This window comes from Heterocephalus glaber, unplaced genomic scaffold, assembly GCF_053883595.1.
Source record: "Heterocephalus glaber isolate CG9 unplaced genomic scaffold, H.glaber_assembly_v1.0 deba00001479, whole genome shotgun sequence".
Classification (NCBI taxonomy): Eukaryota; Metazoa; Chordata; class Mammalia; order Rodentia; family Bathyergidae; genus Heterocephalus; species Heterocephalus glaber.
This window is the reverse complement of record NW_028258316.1, coordinates 18,833,652-18,844,794: the sequence shown is the minus strand read 5'-3', so window position 1 is coordinate 18,844,794 and position 11,143 is coordinate 18,833,652. Positions and strand designations below refer to the sequence as shown.

Sequence of the window (11,143 nt, the reverse complement as noted above, 5' to 3'; positions counted from 1 at the left end):
CTACCTGTGAGGTGGTCTGGAGCAAATCTCTTAGTTTACCTAAAAGATTGGCAGTGAACCTACGTGGATTTAATATGAACAGTCGCATTTTGTATCAATGTTCATGGCCACCATTAAACTTTCCCAAATTCACACAGTATTATGTGTCTTGTAAGTTAAGGAGTTTGTGGTTTGTGGAAATTTGGGGATATTTGAAGGGAAAGTTTACACTGGAGAGAGATTTATAAATACTGAGAATATCTTTCTTATAGTACCTTTTTTATTGTTTTCTGTTTTTAGTATTTATTAGGTATATAGAACAGTGAATTTTGTTTTGACATAGTGGAGCATGCATGTTACATACTTATATCATTTTCACGCTCCATTATCCCCTTTCCCCTTCCCTCTTACCTCCCCCTGGTCTCCTTCTTTCTAATAGACCCCTTCTACATTCATGTGATCTCTTCTGTTTTGAAATGTTTTTTTAGAGTCCACATATGAGAGAAAACATGCAAAATTTGACTTTTTGAGTTAAGACTAGTGAATTTGATTCTTGTTCTAGCATAGTCAGGATGCTAACAGCCATCTGGCCCTGAATATTAATTCACTCCTACTGATGGGATTGGGATGGCCACCCAGATATTGTCCAGGTCATGGTTTCCTGATGAAGCATATTTCAGCTTGGAACACAAGGAAACAAGAGAGGCAAATCTGCTCGTTATTGTCCAGTTCCAGAATTACTTAATTTCCAACACTTCGCTACTTTTCTATCTCATTCCTCTGCCATCACCAAGCGATACTGATTCTACTTCCTGACATTTTTATGCATCCCTAAGCATTTCCTTTGTGCAAACCTGACCATCTCATACGTGGCCTCTACTCCAGTATCTTTACTTTCAATGTTCAGCAGTCTCTTCTTTAAACAATAACCAGAAAAGTCCTTTAAAAATAAAATGTCCACAGTGTTAGTCTCTTAAATAAATCCATGTGTTATCTCCCCCTGGTCTCAGGATAAAGTCCAAGGTTTTTGATCAACAGGTACAGTATGATCTGACCAGTCAAATAACTACACTTCTCACATTGTCTTTCTGGCTACTTCCACGAAGCCTTTGTACATGCTGTTCCCTCTCGCTGAAAATGCCATGGCTCCTTCTGTTCCATTGCAACTCCTGCTGGTTTTTCCTCTTTGAAACCTTACCCAGCCTCTGCCCTCCTCATATCTCACATACATTAACCATCTGTCCCTGGAGACCCAACAGATCTTTGTAAGCACCTCCATTAAGCACAGTTCATGCTTTACTACACTTGCTGTTCTCTAAGATTTTCTTTCCCTCTTGACTATAGTTTTGGAGGGTGAGGGCTGCAACCCAATTGTCTGACATTATAGTATTTCTTAAATTAAGAAATTGAAACTGCCCAAGCACCACTTGGTGTTACAAGAAAGCCAGCAAATGTATATATCCGTTTTTAGACTCTTTCCCAGAACTTCCAAGCACTGAGTATTGAGCCAATGATAAAAATCAAACAAATTCCACTATTTACCCCCTCTCTTCAGGTGGCTCACAATCTCTGGACCCAGGAGCCTGCTAATTAGTCTGTGTAATTAGTGTCATGACGGAGATCTGAAGAATAATCAAATGAGGTGAGATGTTTCATTTTCCTCTGCCATCTGGGGACATGGAAAGCACAGCTATGAGACATCACATCATGAACAAAATATGTATCCAAGCAAGAGATTCATGTTTCTGTGGGTCCAGGCTAAGGGTGAGCAGCTGATCCTCAACAAAATCCCAACTTTCTCCATCAGGGCTCAGCTGTGAGCCTGGGGCAGAAGCCTGAACTTCCTTTCTCCTCTGTAGAAGCTGGCAGCCAGAGGTGGCTCGTCCCACCAAGGACCTGGTCTCCATAAAGAAGATCCAAGAAGCACGCTCAGCATTTGATGGGACACCATCTGGAGCTGTCATATTTCTTCAGGCAAAAAAAGGTGTTGTTTGGAATTTATTAATCTGGAAAACAACAACAGCAAAAGTATATAATTACCTCAAGAACTTACCTGTGTCACAGAGGAGTGCAATATACATATATAATTTTCCAGTGAATGTGACAATTTACTGGGAAAATGTGAAGGATGTGGATAGTCACTCCTCAAGGACAAAGAATGCCAATGATGATGAAGACTCTTATGAAGGCCTTTTAATCTTTGCAGCAATCTTTTTTTCTGCATTGTGGAGAAGTGCAATTCCTTGGATTAGGACCACTCAGAAAAGGGAACAACATTTGCAAGACTATGACATCATTTTCCTAATTATGTCATTGCTAGTATTTCCAGATAATTGTGCCCATTCAATGTTTTAATGACATTTGTAGACCTTAAAAGTGTTTTTATTACCATACTCTACTAAAAAGATTTAGTTTAACTAGTGCTATTTACAGGAATTGTGTTAGAGTACATTGGACATGTGTATAGGACACTCTCTAGGTCTGAGATCTTGCTCCAGCAAAGCCTAGAGTTAGTTGATATTTCCCTCTGTTCTTCTATTTTCTCATCTTTAAAAATGCAGATAGCATCTATTAGATAAGCTTCCTTCTATTACTGTCTTTCTTGGGGTATATATGTCCATAGGTTCTATTAGTTCAGCAGCATATACCATAATGGTATAGTGTATGAAAACAATCAGAGAAATTTATTAGAATATCAAAATCTTCATAGTCGTTGGCATCAAGGATACCCTGCTCTGCAAGATGTGACACTCATAAGAAATCCTTCTAATCAAACTTAGTGAGGCCTGACGCTCACTACAGTGTTGATATTTTTGCTAAAAATAATGACACCCATGTCAAAAAGGCTGGAGAAAATAATCATTGTGCAGTTTCTCCAACTGTAAGGCATAAATCCAGTCAACTAATTGCCCCTAAGTGGAATAATTGCCTTTGAGCCTGGATCAATGATTGGATTGTTAGTATTCACAGTCAATAATAATAATAATAATAACAATAATAATAGTAATTCCTAACTTTATATTATGCTCCAGAAATGTTTAAGTCTATACATTTTTTCCACAGTGGGTAAAGAGGAACCTACTCAGGTCTGGATGCTCTAAACTAGTAATGTGACATTGAGGCACAGTGACTGTAAAGTTTTCAGCTTGTGGGGTTGAAATTTTTATGACATGGGTTGGAGATGGGCAGGTGTCCGTATCATTAGATCTGTATCCCAAAGGCTCATTTCATCAGCTCTGTGTTAGAACCCAGTTCTCTTTATTGCTGAGATAATGGTTTGTATCTATATTAGTATGTTATATAAGAATCAAGGAAGAAGAGAAGGAGCGGAGGGGAATGAGAGGAAAAGTCTTGTACTCTAGCAGCTCTCTCACGACTGATCTCCTTTTCTAAGGTTCCATTCTTCAGTTCTGAATGTCAGCAACTATTACCAAGATTCCACTACAACTATCAACCTATGTTCAGCCCTGCTGGTAATATCAAAAAGGGCCAAACCTATATTTACAGGAGAATATGAAGCCAGTCCCCATGTTAATGCCTAGACAGGGCATTTGCCAGTCATGTCAGTGGACAAATCAAGTACTTAAATCACATCCCCTTTCTAAGTAGATGCTTCAGTTTCACCACTGCTTGCCTAGCATGACTGACAAACATGATGTGGAATGGAGAAAAATTACACCTAGAAATCATAAATGATATATTTATTCACATGTTGCTTTCCTTGGGTTACTTTCCTTAGTCCCTAGAGAGTCTGAAATTTAAAATTAAAGAAAGAAGGAAGGAGAGAGGAAGGATGAAGGGAGGAGAAGAGAGGGGAGGGGAGAGGAGGGGAGGAACAGAACCGAGGTCCAGTGAAAATAGAATGTCATTTGTCTTTCTCCCTCATGAAGTTCGGACAGAGAATGAATGAATCCTTCTGTGTGGAATGGAATCAATCCTCTGGAACAAGTGTTTGTTTGAAACTGCCCTTATAAAGTTGTGTGAGTCTCTGCCTAACACTCACGGGTTGGGAGTGCTGGCAGTGGGCTGGGTGCAGTATGAGACACAGACACTAATGCAGACAGCTGCATCTCTAATATGTCCTCTGAGCCAGGCACGGCGCCAGGGGCTTCACTATCTCATTCAGGCCTCACAACAATACTGCAAAGTAGGTAATTTTAAGCCTATTTACAGACGAGGAAATGGAGACCAAGAGAGAGCTGAGGTAATTTGCCTAGGGTTGTGTATCTTGTAAGTGACAGAGCCCAGATTTAAACCCACACTTGTTGTGCCCCCAAGCCTGTTTCTAAGCCAAAGAACTTCCTCTCCGTGTTGTCACATCCTATTTGGCCAGAGAGGATATGTAGGTAAGACTGCAGAACTAGGGAGCCATTTCTGTAGTGACTTTTCTTTGTGCTGGCACTTTGACTAGTTCGGATCATATCATTTTACAACCCTTCTCTGTGAAGGGAAGAAGACATGGGTATTTCCACTTTCCAGAGGGTGAAACAAGCTTGGGAGTAGCATAAGGTTGTGTGACAGACCTTGCTGAACAGATCGCGAATTAGATTCGAGAGAGTTTCAGAAGAGGGGAGATTCTTTCCTATCGGTAAAGGGCATGAGAGAGAATTCTGGAAACAGCCAGCCCTGGCTTTTTTCAACTGGATTTTAAGGATTTGAATGACTCAACCTATGGAGATCTAAGAGAAGGATAGTTTTTTTCTGGAAGTCCCACAGCTAGAGTTTATGAAAGTCCCATGGAGGTCATCAAATGTTCACTGAGCTCCTATTTGGCATAAAACACAGATAAACTCCCTGGGCGATGGCAAAGGGCACAAAACTCAGGTCTCATCTTCAAGAAGCATAAAGTCCAGCACAGAAAAATAGATACATAAATGCAACTGAAAAGACCAGCAAAAAAGCTAAACAGTCTCTAGAAATGATACATTTCAATGTTTAACTGAGACAATGTTGTGGAGTCAGTGACATTTAAAATAAATTGAGTAAAAGCACCTAAATAGAGTCCTATCTTTGATGTACATCATGTAGATAGGTGATAGGGGGCAAATTGAGCTTTCTTTTTGAATTTGAGTTTCCTCATCTTTTCGAACAAACAAAGCAAAACCAACTTCACTGAGTTGTAAGAATATGGCTTTGGTTCATGCATAGCACACAGAAGGTGTCACCAAGTCATGATATGCTTGATTGGTATAGATTGAGTTCATCAGAAAGCGATGCTGGATCAGTTTCCCACGGCAAGGTCTTCAACACACAACAATTAACTTCACGCCTTCAACCTCACTTACTATAAGAAGGGGCCAGTTGGGCAGTGATTCTGCAACTTCTGGAAAAAGGAGAGCAAAAAGCATGGCCTATTATGTGACTCAGAGCCTCCTTTCAAATAAGCCACCAGATACATTTTATCCCAGAATTAAGTGGAAAGTGTTATCAAACATTTTGTTTTCCAGTCACCAAAACAAGGCAATGAATACTAAATGAAGAGAACACAGCCCTCAGTTACCCACATCTGATTTCTCACAAAGCTTCTTCTTCCACAAGATTTTGGAGATATTTTCTTGTTTCCGATGTAAAACAATAGAAAGATTAAAGGTGGATTAGAGGAAGAGCAGCCAAGTAGTCAAGAATGTAGACTTTGGAGTGACACAGATTGGGGTTCAAATGTGTCACAGAATCCAACCAATTTTTTTTTAAATCTCATTATTTTAAATTTAATTTTTTTCATTTGTTTACAAAATGGGAATAAGAAAAACTACAGGGTATAGTTCTGAGGATTAAATGAAATCATATTCATAACCAACAAGATAGTATCTGTCATGATAAATTATAGTTAATTATTATTACAAAGAGTAAAATTATAAAATAATACAATCTAAAATGATGGTTTTTCTAGAAATTGTAAAGAAAAACATACATTGTGCATCAGTAGTCTTCATCTTCAAGTGAAATTCTAAATTTAAGAAATGTTAACAAAAACAAACAAACAAGAAAACATACAAAAGAAATACTGCTGTGATTGCCAGAGATAAACAAAATGGGGCTCTTTGGCATGAGTCAAAGGACTGGTGTTGGAATCTAGAAGTTTCTGTCTCAGCTTCCCAGTCATTAGCCTGGAGGAAGATTAAGAGAGGATACCAGTTAATTCTATCAGTAGAAGTACCATCTACTACTGATCACAAAAGAGTTCCAAAAGTACAGAGGAAAATATCATGAGCCTGCCAGGTCTGCTTCTTTCCCCCCATCTCGGGTGCATAGTGTGAGCACCAGCTCTCTTTCTTTGTGGCTTTTGATTCAGAACAATTATTAAATCATTTTTTTTTATTTCAGAAGAACCATAGAGATGCTCCAAAGTCCTTTGAATGGAGAATAAATTTATCCTTAAATATGATTTCAGAAAATAGAAAGATAGAAACATACTGAGCAATTCAAATACATTGAGTTCAAACCTACCTTCTAGACTTGCAAATAGAAATATTAAAAACACAGTAGAGTCAAACACATAGTAGCAACCTGATACAGGGGAGTCCCTGTTACTGCTGACATGATTATCATAATCATCAACTACAGCATATATGTTACATTCACACAATTAAACTACAGTTGAGGAGGAAGCAAAGAAGCCAGTGCTTGCTCAACACTTACGTGTGTACTTGTCAAAGTACAACATAATATTAATCATCTAATCTCCCAGATAGCATTATGGAATCTGTAAAAATGAAAAATGAGACTCAAAAGGTTAAGTGATTTATTCCTAGTTACCGCAGCTAGTACGTAGAGTGCTAGGTCTGAACTGACTGAGTTCTCCAATATTTATTTAATCTCTCTGATTCAGTTTTTCTCTCCTAAAAAAATGGGCTGATTATTAGAATGCCTTGGTGGCCTTGTTATAAGGATTAAACGATACTTCGCCAAGAAAAAACATGTGCACACTGTTTGGAACTTAGTATATATTTAATAAATGTAAGCTGTTATTAGAATTATTCTTTAGCAAAAATAACACTTAAATCCAATTTATTCTACTCTAAAGTCCACTTTTTGAGCAGTCTGTGAACTTCACTATGTCTCTCTGGGTGTCCATGGATGCATCATCTGGGACAGCTGAGACTGAGAAAATAGAAGGTTTCATTAATTATTTTAAATGCCTAATATTTTATAGTACCATGATTGGCCATGTGTGTGTATTTAAACTCAACAGTGGTACAGACGGCTATGTGCAAAGTGCTAGTCTAAGCCCTTGGGGAAATAACAATTATAAATCCACCAGTCTCTGTCCTAAATGGAAAGGGGATTGAAGAAGATAGATAATTGTGGTAATTTGCCCCAGGAATGTGCTGATGGAAAGTCAGAAGAAGTTCTATGACAGCCCAGAGGAGGGAGCCTTCAGGACGTTGGGGAACTTTGCCATGAGGATAAGGTTCTCCAAGCAGGTGACTGAACCGGCCCTTGAAGATCTTTGCCCTTGAAATGTTCTAATCTGGGAGGAAAGACATAAACAGGACACCAAGAACAATGCAAGTTCCTATCTCATTTAGTTCCAGCTTCTGCAAGACAGATAATGCTTGCCCTAGTAGTTCTGACATGAGAATAATCTGCCTGGCTTGGAGTAAGAAGTAGACAGGACTCTGGCTCTGGATAGAGGAAAGATGACAAAAAAGCCCAAGAGTCATAAAATTTAGATCAATTGAAAGGAAAGGAGTGCGTATTTATTGACCACCTACTATGTCATGTAGCATACTAATTTAATCCTCATGCCTACTCCACCATACGGTCATTGAAGCTCAAAAAAAAATTAAGCAGCTGGCTGAAGGTCATAGGAACCTGGGTCATGGTGACTCTGAAATGTGTACTTTGAACCATCTTCACCCTTCAAATCATTCTCAGTCTTTAGGGCTCTGCTCTGCTGTTGCTCTTCTAAACATCCTGCAGAGACATATACTCTCCCTGGGTTTTTAGTCATTACCAAATAAAATGCACATTGAAGAACCATATTCCAACAGTGAAGAAACAGGAAAAGAGGGCTTAGGACCAAAAAAAAAAAAAAAAATTCCCTGAAACTTAAAAGAGTGGGAATGGGGGATGAGAATTGACCGAGTACAGGGTGACTAGATGGGAACTGTTTCTATACTGTAATATTTGGGGGCTTCATTATATTTCAAATTTGTAAGTAATCTTGGGAATCTTTAACTCCTGATCTTTCATTTTTCCTAAACACAAAAGTTTGAAGATCTTATACAGGTAAGAAATAGACTCCCAGTCACCTGAGTCTCAGATGAAAAGAAACCAAGTGATGGAGTGAAAAATAGATAGCAACACAGTAATTACTTTTTTTTTTTGCAGTACTAACAACTGGGTACAAAGCCTTTGAATTGAGCTATATTTCCAGCCCCTCCGCTTTGTAATTTTTTTTTAAATTTTGAGACAGGGTCTTACTAATTGGCTAAATTGTACAGGCTGGCCTCAAACTTGGCAGTCCTCTTGCCTCTACCTCTCAGAGTGCTGTAAGATAAGTTATTCCATATAAATAAGTGAGAAGGTCAGGCATAGCTCATTGATTAAAGTGGTTTATGAGGCAAAGGTTGCGATTCATCTAATTTTGTGTATTCCATTAAGAACAAGCAAATACATAAATACATGCATAATGTATGCATAAAGAGTGGGAGTGGCTTGCACAATAATTGTAGGTTCAGTGAACTGATGCATATGAGGCTTTGCCAAATGTTCCCAATGGATTTGGAAACTGAGGTCAGGAGTCCAAGGATCTGTAAGAGATGGACTTGGTCCCTTCCTTTTCCTGACTACCATAGAGAGAAGATACTTGATCTCCTCAATTTTGTTTTTGTCCTTGACAGTAACTGTAGAATAAATAATGTTTGTATAGCAATTCTTTAGTTTACACAGTATTGTGCCCCTGAACACCTGTGGAAAAATAAACCTGTGAAGTAGATATTCCCATTTTACAGGTAGGAAGGGGAAGGGGAGAGAAATGAAGAGCAAAGTGCTGACCGGGGTGGAATGAATGAAGATTGGAACCGAAAACCTCACATTCTTGCTCCTAGTTGGAAAGCTGATAAAATCCCAAATATCTAGGTGTGTTCAAACCCACTGCACACAATGACTTCACCATCCATTGGAAGACGTACAACTTCCAAATGCTTAACTGCCACAAATGAAGTGAGTCATTACTCATGTTCCACCTTCTGTCAGGGAAGAAGGGGGAATCTGAATGACATAACTGATGTAATTCAACATAGCTCTTTGTTTATTGATTGGCAACTTTATGACTTACATAGGTAATTTAAAATTTTTGAAAATGAGAGCTTTTTTGCTTAGGCAAGTTCCTTGTCCGAGCATTGCGCACACAAAATTCTTTTTCTTCCAGCCACTCTCTGAAAATATATTTATGGTATAATGTGATTTTCATTTATAATCAGAGAAACTGAGTTCAGACGTTCTTGGCCTAAGACTCTATGGCAAGTTCTTCCCACCCGAAAAAGATCTGAATCTGGGATCTCTTGTTTTCAGAATGGTGTCATAATCCCCACATGCTACATTCCAGCTTTTATGGAGGGGATGTCCGAGACATTTGCTCATCTTACACATCTTTATATTTTTACCAGCACACACTCACCCCTGGTTCTCTCTCTCCCTGAAGCCTGGAGCCAGGATCCCAACTAAGAATGTACAGCAGCCCTGTGGACAGGAGCAACCTGAGGGAAGAAAGTCACAAGTTAGTGGTGTTAATCCCACTTCTGACTTCCAGGACTCGGTCCACATTGCAAACTTCACATAGCATTGTTTTATCACTACATTTTTTGAACAGACTGGTAACTAATAATTTGTAAACCACCCTCACTAGCTCATTTTGACTTATTAAACACTAGGAGGGGAAAAAGAGAAGAACTATTTTGCCGTAAGGGGGAGCTTGTGAGTTCCATGAAGGGGCGGGTGGGGGGGATCGCATATATGCCCTAGTTCACAAACAGATCTTCAAAGCACCAAATGGTCAGACCCTTACCTGTGCCTTACACAATGTCAGAGGACCTGAATTGCTTCGGTTGAAGTTGGGGAAATTAGTATTCTTCTTTCGTTGTTAATATACAATGAAAATAATTTCTAACAATCAATAGAATGTTTGTAAGAATATACGGGGGAATTGAGAGACCCCGTTCCGCTAGGTCTACAGCTCCTGAAAGGCAGACGTCCTGGGAAATGCCTTTCCTTGCTGTCTACTGCTAATTCCGTGAGGATTTGGGAAACAATATTTAGGTTAGCTGAAGCCTGATGCTGGCAACCTCACAGAGGGCTCATGGAAGAGGGGACGGGGCGGCTCATCACTGCATAACTTTAAGGAAATTCTAAGGGAAAGGAGAAGGACAGGGAAAGCAGAAGAGAAAGGCAAGAAAGGGAGAAAGAGGAAGAGGGAAAGGATTGGAGAGAAGGGAGGAAGAGAGGAGAGGACTGAGAAAAAGAAGCAAAGTGAGAAATGAAAGGAAAGAGAGAGGAGAGAGAGAGAGGGAGAGAGAGAGAAAATGAGAATTTTTTTTAAATCTGAGAATCAAGTTTCAGGACTCTTTATGTTCGATGGAAAGGGAAGAGGTTTACCAGCAAAGTGCAAAGGGGATCCTGAGAGAAGAGATACATTTCTCTCCCGCCAGGAGAGGGGAAATAATAATAATAATAATAATAATAATAATAATAATAATAAGGGATGGGTGAAGAAGAGAAAGAAGCAAGCAAAACAAAACAAAAACAGGAATGTGTGTTTTGAGCAGAAATGAGGAGGGCTGGGAGGACCGTAAGGGGGTGTGTACAGAATTTCATTAAATTGTTACTTTAAGATTGTCTCCCCCCCCCGAAAAAAAAAGAAGAAGAAGAAGAAGAAGGGGGGGTGGAGAAGAGGGAGTGAAGAACGGCGAAGTGGAGGCTGGCTGCGTAACTCGCCTCTCCAAACTGATTGATTAGTCATGATCCCCGCAGTTTTAACAGGGACTCATTCAATCGGGAAGGTGGAGCGCTCGGGAGCAGATTAGCATACGCTTGTTTACTCATCTTCTGAGGGATTTTTTTTCCCCTCTTTCCTTTCATTTTGTGAAGAAGGAGGGAGGGAAGGGGGGAGTGGGGGGAGAGGGGGCTGTGGCTTGTGTTATAAAGGACGCAAAAAATAAAT

At 39.5% G+C, this 11,143-nt stretch overlaps 1 long non-coding RNA gene across 1 annotated transcript; it reads right to left on the bottom strand.

The window, feature by feature from the left end:
- Nucleotides 1–5,116: 5,116 nt before the first annotated feature.
- Nucleotides 5,117–11,123, bottom strand: LOC110350194 (uncharacterized). Its single transcript, XR_002396626.2, has 3 exons — nucleotides 9,992–11,123; nucleotides 9,605–9,683; nucleotides 5,117–6,086 (listed from the first exon to the last, which is right to left on the bottom strand). It is a non-coding gene; the product is annotated as an uncharacterized LOC110350194 (long non-coding RNA).
- Nucleotides 11,124–11,143: the final 20 nt, after the last annotated feature.